General features: G+C 48.9%; 1 protein-coding gene across 1 annotated transcript in view; it reads left to right on the forward strand.

Annotated features, from left to right (window-relative positions):
- LOC126234771 (adhesion G-protein coupled receptor G4-like) overlaps positions 1 to 18,910 on the forward strand; it is a 218,133-nt gene that overhangs the window by 19,996 nt on the left and 179,227 nt on the right. The gene's annotated exons all lie outside the window — the stretch shown is intronic.

Below are 18,910 nucleotides of genomic sequence, written 5' to 3' on the forward strand. Positions count from 1 at the left end.
AATAGTGGCTAATGAGAAAATTAATTAATTAAGGAAATGAATAAAACTGAAAATGCCCAAATGAAAGACATGAAGACATTGCGGATAGTACAAATACAAAAGAAACATGCTCCTGTAGCAATGAAATGAAATTCGTGTCGGGGGCGACACCTGCTCACGACCCGACGTTCGATAGATCAAGAGAGCCATCTATCGACTCGTTCTCCAGACGGTGTAAGACTGGGTCGTCTTCTCGAAATTAACTAAGGGTCCGTAAGTGTGATCGATGTCTATCTCGGCTTCTTCGTCTATCTCATCTCTCACCCGTCACACCCCATCTGGCCAGCGGGTCGGTAAATGTAAGTCGCAAGTAATTAGCGAAGTCTTCCCTATATTTCTTATGCTGTTGCAGCTTCGTGTGTCCATCCAGGAGAAAATGCCAAAAATCAATTTTGTCCTTTTCCGATTCGTTATATACGTAGCCCACCACTATTCCCCGCACCCATGTCACTGCATTGGTTTTTTGGACCGGGAAATAAGATTCTTGGGGGAAAAAAATGTATCTGATGAAATTGTGTGAGGGGCGGAGCGTAACAGGAACGCCAATATCTGTTGTGCCAAGTGCCACACTGGAGCCGTCCCACTACATGCTAAACGATGTTCATCAGTGTCCACTGTTGCGCAGCCTAAACATAGTGGAGTGTCTGCCAAATGAATCGCGTGCCGCCGTTGATTCGTTGCGTACTTCCTATATATCACCACATACCATGTTGAGCGTACCGACGTTGGGAGGTAAACGTTCCGTATAACGCGCCATATCTGTCGCCAGTTCTTGTCTGGGTACTTCTTTTCCAGGGTATTCCTGGGGCACCGGCGCAGTAAGAGTTGGTATACGTCTCTCGTCGTCGGTAGTCGTGTTGTTGGGAAGGAATCTCTGACATAACTAAAAAAGACTTGAAATGTGACAGCTTCGGTGAAATACGGCCCACATTGACTGGGGGCAGCATTGAAGTGGGCGCTAGTACATCGGCCAACGCACCCGAGATATTGCGAAATTGACCGCGCCACTGTCGGAAAATCGTACTGACGAATAACGCCCGTGCCTTTTCATACACGTTCACTAGACCAAGTCCACCCTCTCCAGGTGGTAGCGTAAGCGTTGTGTATCGGATCTTAAACAGGTGTCCCACACTCACGTAAGTGATGCCATTGTGCGCGTTAAAGGCAGGACATGCGCTACGTGAGTGAGTCTCGGTGCTAGGTATACGTTAACATAGGTCACCCTCTGAATCATATCCAACGCTCTTAATTTCTGTAACAGCACCATTGTCCGCATCAGCTTCAATATGCGTCGGTAGTTATCCGCTGCTGTCCGCTGCACATCCGTGTGGAACGTAATACCTAGGCATTTTATGGTCTTAACTAAGATGAGCGGGCCTTCCTCCCCCGGTTGTAATCCTCGACCGACGTTCATGCAGCGTGATTTTTGTAGATTAAGCACGCTTCCTGCCGCCATCCCGTATCGCTCTATCCATGCCAACGCCGTACGTACTTCTTCGCCTGACCGTGTCACCAGCATCACATCGTCAGCATAAGCGCGGCAATGAAATGTCAGTTGTGGCAACGGCACTCCCTCCAACCGTCTTCGGAGACCATATAGACAGGGTTCCAAAGCCATTGCATACAAAAATATCGAAAGGGGGCAACCTTGACGAACTGACCCCGAAATAACAATGTAGTCAGTGCCCCGCCCATTCACCGAGACCTTTGATCGTACGCCGTGTAACAGTCGCATGATCACTAGGATGAAGGCCTGTGGGATTCCCAATCTGCCCATCACCGCATGCAAAAAGGTATGATCCACTCTGTCGAACGCATGATCGAAGTCAATAGCGACGAGTGCCCCACGCACTCGGCATGCCGCTGCTAATGCGATGATATCTCGGTCGTCACCGAGCGCCGTATGTACGTTACTCTTACCGCCGAGGCAAGTTTCATCTATGAGGAGTCTATCAGAAATTGAAGACCGCAGGCGAGCCCCAAGGATGCGCGCGAAAATCTTATAGTCGCAGTTCAAGAGAGTGAGTGGTCTATAATCTCCTGGATTTCTGCCACCGCGTGGTTGGGTATTGGGATGATGATACCCTCCGTGAATTCGACAGGTATCTCAGTCTGCGGTAACAGGAGTTCGTTGTACATCTGAATCCAGGTCCGTCCCATGAGGTATGCAAAGGCGCGGTAAATTCAATTCGGAAGCCGTCCTGTCCTGGGGACTTGTTCGGAGCCCCCCTGGCAATTGCGTCTGTCAGCTCGTCCTCTGTTATCGCTGTGATGAAAGTCTCTGCATCCAGTGGTGGTCCTCTATCTGCCATTTCCGAGATGACATCATGTAGTGTCTCGTGGTTCACATGTACAGATCCATATAACTGGCGGAAATAGTCGGTAAACACATGCGCAATATCACGCTGGTGCACAACTTGCTGGCCAGTTTCAGAGATTAGTTCCCTGATCAATGTCCTGCGCCGTCGTTTGCGTTCACGTACTACGTGGTGCATGGAGGGGGTTTCGGCAGCAACTGTGTCCGCCAATCTCGCCCGGACCATTATACCTTCCATTCTTAGTCTCGTCAGCTGTAATAACTTGGCTTTTATCCTGCGCATGGCCGTGTGCCTTTCCGGCGATGGTTGTTGGGTCATCAGCTCCCTCAGGGCTGTAAAATAAAAATCAGCCGTCGTGCGGTTCCACTGCGATTTGTCCTGCCCGTATCGTATCAACGTTCTCCGTAACGTTGGTTTTGCGCATTTGATCCACCACTGGAGAACCGAGGTGTAGGCTCGTTGGCGGCGAACGCAGGTCTCCCAGGCCGCCTCTATCGACCGGCGACATTCAGTGTGACGTAAAAGTGCACACATCATTTTCCAGTGATCTTTACTCCGCCATATCTTCTGACGCGTTAGTGAAATCGTACAAACGTACGCCATATGATCCGTAAAAGCCGCTGGCCAGATTTCGGCATCCAGTATCGTCGTCCGTAGAGCTCGTGTCACATACACTCTATCAAGTCTACTCGCCGAGTGTCCCGTGACAAACGTATAACCCGGTCTGTCACCATGCTGCAGTTCCCAGGTATCCAGAAGCGCCATTTCGGTAATCAACGCACGCAGTTCCATGCATGGCACATAATGAGGTGCTTGGTCCTTTTTGTCGACGACACAATTAAAGTCGCCGCCCACTATATAGTTATCAAAGCGTCCAGCGAACAACGGTGCTATCTCTTCGGTGTAAAAAGTCGCCCTTTCTCTTCGTTTTGTGGAGCCAGATGGTGCGTATAAATTGATGAAACGAACGCCGTCGACAGTGATCGCTATGCCACGTGCCGAAGGGAGAGACCTGACGTCCTCCACTCCTATGCCTTCCCTGGTGAGAATCGCTACACCGCATCCACTTTCATCGTGCACTGAATAATGTGCCTCGTAACCGTAGAACTCTGGCGGTGATGTGAAACGCACTTCTTGTAGGAGTACAATATCCACGTCCGCAGCGCGTAACATATCTTTCAGCATTTGAATTTTAAGCGGTGTCCGTATGCCATTAATGTTTATCGTGGCAATGCGGTACACCTGGCTTGTGTTCATCAGTTGTAGGGCGGTGTCATTAAGCGTCCATCTGCACCCCCGGCGCTCCTCAACACACTAAGTTGGTCAACATTTCCCGACCCCTCCCGGCCTCTGGCCAGGACTATCCTCAATCGTCGCGTTCGAATTTTCATCCTGTTCCTGTTGGTCCATTTCTTGCGCCCAGTCCCCCAGCATATTTCCGGAACTGGTCGAAGGATGGGAGGTAACGTTGTCATCGCTCTGATGTTGGACAGTTGTCATCTCCACTTCCGCCTTCCGGTCACCAGAAGGAGAGTTCAAGTTATCATCGCTGTGTAGTTCCTGCATCGTCATCTCGGTATCTGTTGAATCCACTGGTCTCAGGTCGATACTGTCGTTGTCCACTGTCCCCTCGGGACTATGGCTATCGTCAGCAGAAGTCAGTCGACGCTTCTTTCTTCTCTTCGGCGAACGCTGTTTCCGTTGCCTTGCTTCCGCATCGGCTGTTTGGGTTGCGTGTCCTCCGTCTTGGGCCTGGCCTATCACGCCCTCGGTGGAAGCACTGGCAGCCACCACGGATGAGCTTGGAGCGGTCGTCAGCTGCATCTCTTGTGTGGTGTCCTGTGTCTGTTGTGGTGGAACCGATGGTCGGAGTTCCAGTCCGTTGGTGTCCATGTTCTCGATAGGGGGCAGCTGCTGGTGCCTATCGGAGATCTCCCTCACGTCGCCTCTCAGGGCTTCCACGAAGGTCAACGGTAAGACAGTCGTCTGTTGTGGCGCCTGAACGTCATCCCGTGGAGTTTGCACTAAACGTCGCTGGAGGCATTTCGAGCGGACGTGACATTCTTTCCCGCACCCCGAGCAAGTGCGAGGTTGCCCATCATAGATTATAATCGCTCGACAACCTCCTATGTACAAATAAGAGGGGACGTGCTTGCGCAGTTCTATCCGTATTTGTCTCACCCCACTGAAAAAGGGATACGTGGTAAAACTCGTCCATTTTTCGGCCACATGGGATAGAACTGTACCGTATGGTCGAAAGGTGTCGGTAACAAGTTCAGACGGGACCTCAAACGGAAGTTCGAAGACTCGTATAGTGCGGATCCCCATTCCCGCGTGATCGACTGTAACCGCACCAACATTCCCGTCGGCATGACAGAAACGATACCCGTTCGGTGATCGTTGTAGAAGTCTGTCGCAAGCAGCCTCGTCAACAAGCTTGACATAGACGACGCTTGAAACGAGCGATAAATTGATTCCCACAATTTCCCGTGGATCGATTTTTACCTCTTCTCTGAAGAAACGTTCAATCTCGTGTGCCTCTGGTCGTGTATAGCGGTTCGCACAACTGAACTTCAAAGTCGTTTTTCTGTACGAGTGTGCCATCTCGTTCTAGACTCACAACACCGCACACGCGAAGCTGCTCCGGCGTAAACAAACAGGCGCGCGCACCATAGCGCGGCTGGCTGGCAACACGGTCCGCACTGTGTCACTGCCGAAGGCAGACTGCTCGAACTCGGGACCTTTGCCTTTCGCGGGCAAGAGCTCCACCAACTGAGCTACCGAAGCACGACTCACGCCCGGCACTCACAGCTTTACTTCTGCCAGTACCTCGTCTCCTACCTTCCAAACTTTACAGAAGCTCTCCTGCGAACCTTGCAGAACTAGCACTCCTGAAAGAAAGGATATTGCGGAGACATGGCTTAGCCACAGCCTGGGGGATGTTTCCAGATTGAGATTTTCACTCTGCAGCGGAGTGTGCGCTGATATGAAACTTCCTGGCAGATTAAAACTGTGTGCCCCACCGAGACTCGAACTCGGGACCTTTGCCTTTCGCAGGCAAGAGCTCTACCAACTGAGCTACCGATGCACGACTCACGCCCGGCACTCACAGCTTTACTTCTGCCAGTACCTCGTCTCCTACATTCCAAACTTTACAGAAGCTCTACTGCGAACCTTGCAGAACTAGCACTCCTGAAAGAAAGGATATTGCGGAGACATGGCTTAGCCACAGCCTGGGGGATGTTTCCAGAATGAGATTTTCACTCTGCAGCGGAGTGTGCGCTGATATGAAACTTCCTGGCAGATTAAAACTGTGAGTGCGGGCGTGAGTCATGCTTCGGTAGCTCAGTTGGTAGAGCTCTTGCCCGCGAAAGGCAAAGGTCCCGTGTTCGAGTCTCGGTCGGGCACACAGATTTAATCTGCCAGGAAGTTTCATATCAGCGCACACTCCGCTGCAGGGTGAAAATCTCATTCTGGAAACATCCCCCAGGCTGTGGCTAAGCCATGTCTCCGCAATATCCTTTCTTTCAGGAGTGCTAGTTCTGCAAGGTTCGCAGGAGAGCTTCTGTAAAGTTTGGAAGGTAGGAGACGAGGTACTGGCAGAAGTAAAGCTGTGAGTGCCGGGCGTGAGTCGTGCTTCGGTAGCTCAGTTGGTAGAGCTGTTTCCCGCGAAAGGCAAAGGTCCCGAGTTCGAGTCTCGGTCGGGCACACAGTTTTAATCTGCCGGGAAGTTTCTTAGGTTTAAGTAGTTCTAAGTTCTAGGGGACTGATGACCTCAGCAGTTAAGTCCCATAGTGTTCAGAGCCATTTTTAGTCATCAATAATGTATCCTCTTTCACTATTTCCAACAGGCTCCCAACGCTGGAGTAACTTTTCTATTACGCGGCTGTAGAAATCACGTGGTTTTGAGGCGAAGGACTCGTCGAGACATCTTCAGAGAGCATTTTCATACGGAAAGGAAATTTCTTGAAGGTTGGTCGATAGAGAGTGGAGAAGGTAAACGTCTGAGGGAGAAAGATGAAATAAATAAGTTAAGTGCGAAACGACTTCGAAACCTACCTCTTTGTATGATGTTTCCTGTCAGTCCAGCAGAATGCGGGATGGCGTTATTGTGGAGTACCATCTCTTAACGCAGTCTTCCTGGTCGTTGTTCATGTACTGCGTCTACAAGGCGTCTCAGTTGTTAACAACAAATGTCAGCAGTGGTGGTTGCACTTCGGGGAAGCAATTCGTGGTACACTACACCGCTGCTGTTCCACCATATTCATAACATTATCTTTGAACTCAACCGTTCCTTTCTTTTCCTTATGTTAGCATAAAAACACTATTTCTCGTCACCAGTAATGATTCAGGGTAGGAAAGGTCGGTGTTGTTCGCAAGCCAATTGATAACAAGCGAGCAGAGTAGCACATATCGCCACCTGCTGATTTTTGCGATTTTTGGCTCAGAGCACGCAGTACCCATACATCCTATATTTGAATCTTCCCCATCGCAAGCAAAAGTCACACGATGGTGGAATGATCACAGTTCATCACATTTGCCAGTTCTCGAGTACACTGACGGAGAACATTGTGGATTAATGCATTGAAACGATCTTCATCAAACCCCAAACCTCTTGTTGAATGTACAGAGTCAATAATATTAAAACGATCCTCCTTAAAACGAGAAAAACACTTTCTTGCCATGCTCTGACAGATGATATTATCCCCATACGTGGCTCAAATGTATCTGGCTGCTGTTACCCCTCTACTGCACTCAAACGGAAGAATATGTCGCGCCGGCCGGAGTGGCCGAGCGGTTCTAGGCGCTCCAGTCTGGAACCGCGCGACCGCTACGGTCGCACGTTCGAATCCTGCCTCGGGCATGGATGTGTGCAATGTCCTTAGGTTAGTTAGGTTTAAGTAGTTCTAAGTTCTAGGGGACTGATGACCTCAACAGTTAAGTCCCATAGTGCTCAGAGCCATTTGAACCAATATGTCGGAAACGTTCCGAATTCTCCACTTGAGACTCCATTTTCTATCGTCCACAGGCCTACTCACTATCTCCAAAAGATAAAAAGGTAATATGCAGACTCCAACAGCAACAGTGAACAATAAATAAAAATGACAATCGATAAATAAACCAACAGCAACCTGGATGCCAACATGTAAAACAAAAACTCTACGGACTTACGCACCAGATCAATAGATATTTTCATATGTAATAACTCTGACATATTAAAGTTTTTAAAGTGTTTTTACTTTATTTATTACTATGTAGAAATTGTCACCTACCTTTGTGTATATACATACGTATTATTTGTAGTTCCCAACCTCAGAGTTCAGCATTCCTATCTCTGCGACTTTCTAGTATTGAGATCACAAGAGAGAGAGAGAGAGAGAGAGAGAGAGAGAGAGAGAGAGAGAGAGAAAGGAAGGGAGATTATCTCTTTAAAACAAGTGCCAAGACTTTTACTGCTGCCAGACATATAACTACCCCCCCCCCTCTACATATCTTTCGTCCACTTGAACTGTGTGCTGCTTTCATAAGAAATCAAAAGCACGATATAACGTCTTTTCCCGTAGCCAAGCAACGACTTCATTCCCTTCTCACCAGGGGGCAGGCTCTCTTTCTGTCTCGCATATTTAACGGCACTCTGCGTGAGCTCGCAGTCCCAGGTCGATAGCCATCCCTTCACCTACCACCACCCTGACGACGTTACCCATGCTGCCTCATTTCTCCAGCAGACCTTGTCTGAGGCCATGGAGCCCACGTCCCTACTGTCGCCGTCCACCCCCACCGTCCTACCTTACCCCCACAGGTCGTCCTCCTCCTCCGTGAATCCCGTCGTCTCTACCGTGCCTTCCTCTGCACGCGTGGCCCGGACACACTACGACGCCACCGGCAACTCCAGCGACACGTTCGTAATTTGTTCGCGGCTAAGAAACGCCGGGACTGGCGACAGACATGCTCCCGTTTAAATGCTACCCTACCACTCAACTCGTCCAAGTTCTGGTCGGCCTTCCGTCGCCTTACCGGAACTAAACCCTCCCCCTATTATCCTCTTCTCCATGATGATCACCCTTTCCCTGACACCCTTGGTAAGGCCAATCACTTTGCCTCCTACCTCTCCGATGTATTTTCCATCCCCGATGATCCCCAGTTCGATTACTCCCTCTTCCCGGATATCCGCGATCGAACTGACACCTCTGTCCCTCCCCTCGCTCCTGGTTTCCAGTACTTGGACAACATTGCACACACGGAACTCAATGCCCCTATCACTACACAGGATCTCATTGATACACTCCGCACAAAACGCAACACCGCTCCTGGTCACGATCGTGTCACCTACCGTCACCTTCGTGAAGCTCCTGTCTCTTTCCCCTCCACCCTGGCCAGGCTCTACTATGTAGTCCTGTCCACCGGTTACTACCCCGACCTGTGGAAAACCTCCCGTATCCTCATGTTCCTTAAACCTGGCGAACCGCCGTCCGCCGTCTCCTCCTACCGTCCCATCAGCCTTACCTCGGTCTTCAGCAAGGTCCTGCAATCTATCCTCACCCGACGCATCCACCAGCATCTCCGCCAGCACCGCCTCCTTCCCGTTACCCAGTGTGGCTTTCGGCCGTCCTTCTCTTCCGACGACCTTCTCCTTCACCTCACTCATCTCCTTTCCGAACAGCTTAATTCCCGTCGCTCCGCAATCTTCCTTTCCCTGGACCTCGAACGTGCTTATGACCGCGTATGGCACTCCGGTCTCCTCTTCAAGCTCCAAACCTTCGCCCTTCCCATTAACTACGTCCGTCTGATCGGCTCCTTTCTCTCCCGCCGTCCTTCCTATGTCACCATCCATAACACAGATTCCTACACCTTTTTCCCCCTCTGCCGGTGTGCCCCAAGGCTCCGTCCTCTCCCCCCTTCTGTACCTTTTGTACACGGCGGACATGCCGCCGCCGTCAGCCCCCGTCCACCTTCTCCAGTTTGCCGATGACACCGCCTTCCTTGCCCTTGCCCCCACCCTACAGTGCTCCCAACACCTTCTCCAATCCCATCTTGACCGGTTCACCGCTTGGTGCAACCAGTGGTTGCTCAAGGTCAATCCCTCCAAAACCCAGGCGATCATTGTAGGCAAAACCACCCCTTCCTTCCGCCTCCTTGATTTCTATCTCACCATCTATGGCCGTCCTATCGCCTTCACTCCCACCCTTAAGTACCTTGGCGTCACCCTCGACCGTCGCCTCTCCTGGACTCCCCACCTCCGGACAATCCAAGCCAAGGCACGCTCCCGACTCAGTCTCCTCAAGCTCCTCTCCGGCCGTACGTGGGGTCTGGACCCCTCCACCATCCTCCACACCTATAAATCCCTCATCCGCCCTATCCTTTGTTATGCCCATCCGGCTTGGATCTCCGCCCCCCCCTCCTACCTTTTATAAATCCCTCCGAATCCTTGAATGTCATGCTCTCCCCCTCGCCTATCGCATCCATCTCCCCTCCCCCACGCGGATCCTGTACGATCTCATCCCCTTCCCCCACCTCCTCCTTTTCCTTGAAAGGATACGGATCCTGTACACCTCCCGCAAACTCGATCCTCCCCACCCACTCGTCTCCCGGATCCTCTCCCACCCCCGCCTGCTGCCGCGCCTGTATTTGCACGTCCCACCCGGTCTCCATCTCTCCACCCTCCTTACCCTCTCCCAAGGTGGCTTCCGCCAGCTCCCCCTCCCTGATGATGCCCTCCTCCCCTCCATCTACCCCTCCTACCAACTTTGATCCTCCTGCCCTCCTCCTGTGCTTGCTCCTCTGGGCACCCTCCCTCCCTTCTCTCCCTTTTCCCTCCCTCCTCCCTTTCGCCCCCCTCCTCCCCCGGGCTTCCCCTCCCCTGTCCCTCTCCTCCTGCCCCTGTCCCCTCAGCCATTGGCATCCTTTTTCTCCCCTCTCCCCCACCTCACCCCTGTTCCCCTCTTGGCAGGTCCCCGGACTCGCACACGCTAAGTGGACATTCGCGGGCCGGAGATCACCGCCATCAGTGTTTCGTGTGTGCCGTCATGTTTAGTGTTCAGTGTTCACCGTCGCACTCCATCGTTGACCAGTGCCATCGTCTTCTTCAGAGTTTGTGCGTCGTATCAACAGTTTGCAGTGTGGATTATCGTCGAGTGTCACCGGCTCCGTGTTTGTCTTTATGTGTCTACTGTTTTATTGCCCACCGTTCTGTAACTTATGTGTCTTCTCAGTGTTTCTTCTCTTTGTGTATCCTCTGGCTGAAGAGCGGCGTAGAATGCTGCTGCCAGCCTGCCTGTTGTACAGGTTTAAAATAACAATAAAGAAAAAAAAAAAGAGCTCGCATTCGGTCGTTTACCACTGACAATTGATAGATGGCCAGTCAAGGACAAGTGCAGGCAGTTGAGGGACACGGAGGCTATAAGCAACTGCTGAAATTGAATATAAATTTTAGCGAGAGTGTGTGTTTCTATTAGGTCAGCTTACCTGCCCCAAAGCACGCCGCCCTGATTTGTTGGAAGTCTGCATTCCTACTTCTTTTACTATTTTGGATCTACAAAATCACGCGGAGCGTATTACTGCTGAGATTTTTATGCACTTCTTGCTGAGCGCCTTTTTGAGATGACTGTGTGCGCTGCTATTTGGAGGTATCCGCTGTGCCCTAGTGTTCTTTGCATTTTGTGTTTTCATCTTGAGTAAACCCCATTGTTACTTAACCCGTTGACTACAACGAGGCCTCCGACGGCCGCAGCAAAACATCACGCCTCACGCTGTGGCTTGGCCTGGCTTGGGGGCTGAAATATCCATCACTGTGTGGCAGTCAAATATTAAAGTGTTTGTCTGACAGTTACTTCTCTCTACCGGTCTTGAAACCTGCTGATAATTTATGAACCTGATTTGAAATGTCCTGTAATTTATAGAGTACTCGCGATTAATACAAGTTCACCGCCTGCTGTTTCAGCTGAAGCCATGGGGGCGTTCTCGTAAAAACTTTATTTATGCATTATTTTACAGAACTGGTCTGAGTAACCTCTATGTAAATTTGGATACCTATACGCGAAATAATTTTCTATCTAAGCTGGTTCAAGTAGTCAAAGTTTAATTATAATCAACCTCTACTATCAGTAGTTATGTACCTCCGCATATAGATTTAAAGCGACACTTATTTCAAGATAATGGGATTTAAGGGACAGGTAATATGATTTCAAGGGACAGGTAATATGATATAAGGGGAAAGTAGTTAGCAAGGACTGGTGCGAGCTCAGATAACGATCCCAAGATCACTGATAAGATAAGGGGGTATCGGGTTACACTTCTGGCGTCAGGTTACACACTTGTGCTAGTCATATTCAGTCATATTCGTGGTCATCCCATACTTCCTTCTCCCTAGGGAATCATTGGCACCTGTCCAATGTCACCCAGTGGGAATCCTGTCACAGCCATGCACTTTGGGCTCCTGGACTAGTTATATTCAAGGTCTTGATTTAACTAGATATTGGTCAGTGAGCGCATGTTAAAATAGCGGAAAACCTCTCTTCTCCACCCCTAGACCAATAATATTTAAGCTACCCCCACTCATGCTTTATCTTTAGTTCAACAACATTGGCCTCCCCATTTGAGATCTGTGCATGAAGAAGAGAGGTTCAGGTTTGTTACAAACGAATTATTACTAACAATAATTTGATAGTGAAAGGGTTTCGAAATAACAACAATGATATAAAAAATTAACCAGTTATTAATTATTAACATTTTTTGCAATGCAATTAGATAGCAGTATCCTTTGACCTTTTATTAAAAATTATTTCCTATATTGGTATATTTACACAGTTATTTGTTTTTAATTACATATATACAGAGGTTTTCTTACAGTTTTTTGTTGGGTTGTGTAGAAAACTATTTGTTTCTTATAGACAATTTACAAAGCTATTTTTATGACATTTGGCTTATTTACATTGATATTATTTTTGGTGCTTTTTTACGTTAATATACTGCCAGGTACACTAAAAAGTTAAATACTGTGTTTCCTATACAGTTTATCATTTTCTCCATTCTCTGTACAATATTTACATTTTATAATTTTCTTCAATATACGATATTAAGATCGTCTCTATACAGTTTTCTCTCTCTCTCTCTCTCTCTCTCTCTCTCTCTATATATATATATATATATATATATATATATATATATATATATACTCCTGGAAATGGAAAAAAGAACACATTGACACCGGTGTGTCAGACCCACCATACTTGCTCCGGACACTGCGAGAGGGCTGTACAAGCAATGATCACACGCACGGCACAGCGGACACACCAGGAACCGCGGTGTTGGCCGTCGAATGGCGCTAGCTGCGCAGCATTTGTGCACCGCCGCCGTCAGTGTCAGCCAGTTTGCCGTGGCATACGGAGCTCCATCGCAGTCTTTAACACTGGTAGCATGCCGCGACAGCGTGGACGTGAACCGTATGTGCAGTTGACGGACTTTGAGCGAGGGCGTATAGTGGGCATGCGGGAGGCCGGGTGGACGTACCGCCGAATTGCTCAACACGTGGGGCGTGAGGTCTCCACAGTACATCGATGTTGTCGCCAGTGGTCGGCGGAAGGTGCACGTGCCCGTCGACCTGGGACCGGACCGCAGCGACGCACGGATGCACGCCAAGACCGTAGGATCCTACGCAGTGCCGTAGGGGACCGCACCGCCACTTCCCAGCAAAGTAGGGACACTGTTGCTCCTGGGGTATCGGCGAGGACCATTCGCAACCGTCTCCATGAAGCTGGGCTACGGTCCCGCACACCGTTAGGCCGTCTTCCGCTCACGCCCCAACATCGTGCAGCCCGCCTCCAGTGGTGTCGCGACAGGCGTGAATGGAGGGACGAATGGAGACGTGTCGTCTTCAGCGATGAGAGTCGCTTCTGCCTTGGTGCCAATGATGGTCGTATGCGTGTTTGGCGCCGTGCAGGTGAGCGCCACAATCAGGACTGCATACGACCGAGGCACACAGGGACGACACCCGGCATCATGGTGTGGGGAGCGATCTCCTACACTGGCCGTACACCACTGGTGATCGTCGAGGGGACACTGAATAGTCCACGGTACATCCAAACCGTCATCGAACCCATCGTTCTACCATTCCTAGACCGGCAAGGGAACTTGCTGTTCCAACAGGACAATGCACGTCCGCATGTATCCCGTGCCACCCAACGTGCTCTAGAAGGTGTAAGTCAACTACCCTGGCCAGCAAGATCTCCGGATCTGTCCCCCATTGAGCATGTTTGGGACTGGATGAAGCGTCGTCTCACGCGGTCTGCACGTCCAGCACGAACGCCGGTCCAACTGAGGCGCCAGGTGGAAATGGCATGGCAAGCCGTTCCACAGGACTACATCCAGCATCTCTACGATCGTCTCCATGGGAGAATAGCAGCGTGCATTGCTGCGAAAGGTGGATATACACTGTACTAGTGCCGACATTGTGCATGCTCTGTTGCCTGTGTCTATGTGCCTGTGGTTCTGTCAGTGTGATCATGTTATGTATCTGACCCCAGGAATGTGTCAATAAAGTTTCCCCTTCCTGGGACAATGAATTCACGGTGTTCTTATTTCAATTTCCAGGAGAGTATATATATATATATATATATATATATATATATATATATATATATATATATGAGAAACGAGGACTAGCAACAGCAGGTGAAGAAACACCACACACAACTACATACAGTATTTACAGGCGTACATAGTGATACACATATTCATAAGCTCAACTATCACAAACGGTTCGTCCAACTATTCTACACACATTCACACACTAAAAGCCACTATTTACAAATAAATAAATACACAACCACACACTTAAACACTCAGTGAATAGTATGAGTACAGGAGAGTTCAGATTCCATCCCCACAGATGAGCCATTGGACGACATGACGCAACAGCCTATCTTTCATCTACAGTGCATTGTGTAGCTCCTGGTTCTTGCGACTGAAAGACCACCTTGCGCACTATATCTGGAATGGCGCAGTACCCTCGAGTTAGCATCTTTTGAAATCCTGCGCCATAAGAGCGTTTAAGCCTCACAAACTCCGTACTGTGTGAACCATTCATCTCATCTTTCTTCAGGACGATAACGCTTTTGTTTTGTGGTGTTAATCTATAAGGATTATCGGCCACATTTGGAATCAGCTAAGTTTGGCTTCAAAAACTTGTACTGGAATCGGTAAATGTGGAGCCTGAAAGGTCAGAAACACGCATACCGATACAGACAGGTTTTATGAACTACACTGAAACCTTGGCCACCTGCACAGCGACTAGTCCAATGAAGAGCCATGCGGGGTAGCCGAGCGCTCTTAGGGGTCTTGTCACGGTCCGGGCGGCTGCCCCCGTCGCCGGTTCGAGTCCTCCCTCGGGCATGGGTGTGTGTGATGAATGTTGTCCTTAGCGTTAGTTAATTAAAGTTAGGTGAAGTAGTATGTAGGCTTACGGAACGAAGACCTCAGCAGTTTGGTCCCTTAAGAATTCACACACATTTTAACTTCATTGGAGAGGTCACTGGCTTGAAATCTGTCTTGGTGATTAATCTCTAGCACCAAACAGACTCCTCCCCAGTAAACTAAATTATTTTCGTGGTAATCTCTAACGTTTTCCATACTTCTTCCTAAAACTGAATTGTTTACTAATATGTAAAGTTCTTTAGTGTTTACATCAATGTACTCCACGCTAGTTCAAGGAGATGCCACAGGTGATTCTAGCGTGTTCCATCCTCAGACTGACACATTGGGGGATTTTTCTGTAGAGCGGACTATATCGCTGCTTATTCCCCAGCGTTGTTCACAATGGTTCAAATGGATCTGAGCACTATGGGACTCAACTGCTGAGGTCATAAGTCCCCTAGAACTTAGAACTACTTAAACCTAACTAACCTAAGGACAACACACACATCCATGCCCGAGGCAGGATTCGAACATGCGACCGTAGCGGTTGCGCGGTTCCAGACTGTAGCGCCAGAACAGCCCAGCGTTGTCAACAGCTTCGAGACGGAAGCTTTTTACGGGCTATGTCCTCCGAACAGAGCTTCACGTCACTATAGTATCATGCAAGTGGCCTGGATATGTCAGTTCTGCCTCCAGAACAAATCACTCACCAGAATCAGCAGTCATATCATAGATCTTTTTCTTCAATCTGGCGATTTCCCGTTTGGAAATCAATGGGAACCCTCCAAATGACAGACTTAGACGGCTTGCCGGTAGAGATTGTCTACATTCAAGGAGACCATGTAACTTAAATTATAAAATAACCTGTACCCCTCCTACTCACTCACGGGTTATTTGCCTTGTTGTACCTATGCACACCCTCGAACCCCGCATTCGGGAGGACGACGGTTCAATCCCGCGTCCGGCCATCCTGATTTAGGTTTTCCATGATTTCCCTAAATCGCTCCAGGCAAATGCCGGGATGGTTCCTTTGAAAGGGCACGGCCGACTTCCTTCCCCATCCTTCCGTAATCCGATGAGACCGATGAGCACGCTGTCTGGTCTCCTTCCCCAAAACAATCCACCCCAACCCTGGAACCCCACCACACACACACACACACACACACACACACACACACACACACAAATACCGCGTTTGAAGTAGTGCAACGTATCAATATCGGTCAGTAGTTCGATGCAGACAGGCGTTCTTCTTAACATTGCATCCCCTGATGCAGTGTAATAGAAGGTAGGATCCAGAGAGTATGTGCCCAGCCATACGCTAAGGAATGTTTCGAAAATGTCTAAGAAGTGGCGTACATACACTATCATGTATAATACAGCATATTCAGCTAAATGAGTGACCCTGAACTCCTGCCAAATATTCACTGTGTGCTCATACTCCACTTCCATCATGGCAATCCCTGTAAGTTTATAGAAGAATGCGGTTATGTTGGGTAAGGTGGTTCCGTGGAGTATGTCCATCGATCCAGGTATTCATATGGAAAAATCCCCCTTCCTCACCACAAGTTGAAAGCCACCATCGGGTATATAGTTCTGATGATGTTCATGTCCTCCTGATGAAGTGTCTCAGCAAGTTTCTGGAAAGGCATTTGCATGAGACGCAGCGAATCCAGAAAGCAGAGAGTTATTTTTGCTGCGATTAAGTGGAAAATGAAATGAACAATACAATGTTGTCAGGAATGGTGCTGATAGTAACATATTTGGACGAAAATCATCTAAGTTTTCAACAAGGAAGTGAACATCATACCAACTCATATTATGGAGGAAGGCTGATGTGTGTCACGGCAGTTGGTACATTAAGTTGCATGCGTTATGAGCTGCACCCTGATACTTCCCCGTTAGGTGGCAGTGGTCTCTACGTTGAGTTTCAGGTTCTGTATCCAAAGGCAGATTGAATAGGACAGTCAACTGCCTTCTTATATAGTGCATCATTCTCCAGTTATTGGAAAGGTGTTGCAATAAATGATATGAACTTCTAATGCAAGATTTTCGAGTTCCGATAGCACCAACATCACAGGACTATTCCTGACATATGATTCGAATTTGTTGGGGTTGCAGTCATATGCGCATACACGTTGACTGAAGACCACGAACGGTATATGCCTTTCTGAGGGTAGGACGATAGGCGTTGGAATCACCTCCACAATGTCCTACAGGAGATACGAGGCACTCGAGGTCAGATTATAAGACGAAGGTACATCGCTCCTGGTTGTGGGCGTTCTTGAACTTAAAGAATTTTTTATCGTCAGTAGGCTTTTCCACACTTAACGTCTCTGGCTAGAGCAATCAATGAGGCGTTTTTCTACAGTCATACTCATAAATTAAGGATAATTGCAGAATGTGGTGTCACACAACGTGGCACTACACGAAAGTGGCGCTAATAGTATAGGCACATAGGGAACACACAAGACACATATCTGTAAGTCCACGGTATTGGTGATAAGTTAAGAAAACCGTCCTGAAACATATGTGCTACAAAACTCCACTGTTTCCTGCACATGTACCCCGATATAAATATGGGATATGATTACCATGCACACGTACACAGGCCGCACAACGAGTTGGCATACCTTGGATCAGGTGATCGAGCAGCTGCAGGGGATAGCCTCTCATTCTTACACCAGTGCCTGTCGGAGCTCCTGAAGTGTCCTAGGGGTTTGAAGACGTGCAGCGATACATCGACTGAGAACATCTCAGACGTGCTCGATGGGGTTTAGGTCTAGAGAACAGGCAGGCCACTCCATTTACCTGATATTTTCTGTTTTAAGGTACTCCTCCACGATGGCTGCTCAATGGGGCCGAGCGTTATCATCCATCACGAGGAAGGTGAGACCCACTTCACCCCAGAAAAGTTGGACAGACCGGTGCAAAATGACATCCCGATACACCTGACTGTTACAGTTCCTCTGTCAAAGACATACACGGGTGTACGTGCACCAATCATAATCCTAGCCCACACCATCAAACCACGACCTCCATACAGGTCCCTTTCAAGGACATTAAGGGGTTGGTATCTAGTTCCTGGTTCACGCCAGATGAAAACCCGGCGAGAATCACTGTTCAGACTGCACCTGCATTCGTCCGTGAACATAACCTGGGACCACAGTTCCAATGATCATGTACTGTGTTCTTGACACCAGGCTTTACGGGCTCTCCTGTGACCAGGGGTCAGTGGAATGCACCTTGCAGGTCTCCGAACTAATAAACCATGTCTGTTCAGTCGTCTGTGCACTGTGTATCTGGAGACAACTGTTCCAGTGGCTGCGGTAAGGTCCCGAGCAAGGCTACCTGCTGTACTCCGTGGACGTCTGCGGGCACTGATGATGAGATAGCGGGGTCCTTGTGGTGTTGTACACTGTGGACGTCCCGCACTGTAGCGCATGGACACGTTCTCTGTCTGCTGGAATCGTTGTCATAATCTTGATCATTCTTTGTGGCACACGGAGTGCCCGTGCTACAACCTGTTCTGTTGGACCAGCCTCCAGTCGCCCTAGTATTCTACCCCTCATAACGTCATCAATATGTGTTCTTTGAGCCATTTTCCACAGTCACAATTAGCACGTCTGAAAACATCTGCGCACTTACTCGCAGCACCGTACTCTGACATGCACCAACACACCTCTGCGTATGTAGAGTGTTGGCAGCGCCACCGTGCGACGACCGCAGGTCAAATGCACCGCTTGGTCATACCCCGAGGTGATTTAAACCCGCAAACCGCCCAGCAGAACGTTGTTTCATCATGTATCAGCATTATCCTTAATTTATGAGCATGACTGTAGATACTCACTCTTGGTGAGAGGTGAGATATTTACAAAAACAAAAAATCTTTTAATTTGAGTTTACTCATGCGGGCCGAAAGCAAATGAGACACGGTTTTGATACACACGTAGTGTCCCTTCTTGCCCTCGGAGGATAGCAACAAATCAACGTGTTTATGGCGATGATGAGCTAATTTCGAAAAACAGTGATTCACTTACTTTAAGCTTTACTTTCTCCGCAGTGTGCTTATAAGCATCGTCTTCTGGCTTACTATGATGATCAACATCCAGGTTGTACGCTTTAATTTAATAATTAGGGTTCAG

The sequence above is a fragment of the Schistocerca nitens genome, chromosome 2, assembly GCF_023898315.1.
Source record: "Schistocerca nitens isolate TAMUIC-IGC-003100 chromosome 2, iqSchNite1.1, whole genome shotgun sequence".
Taxonomy (NCBI): Eukaryota; Metazoa; Arthropoda; class Insecta; order Orthoptera; family Acrididae; genus Schistocerca; species Schistocerca nitens.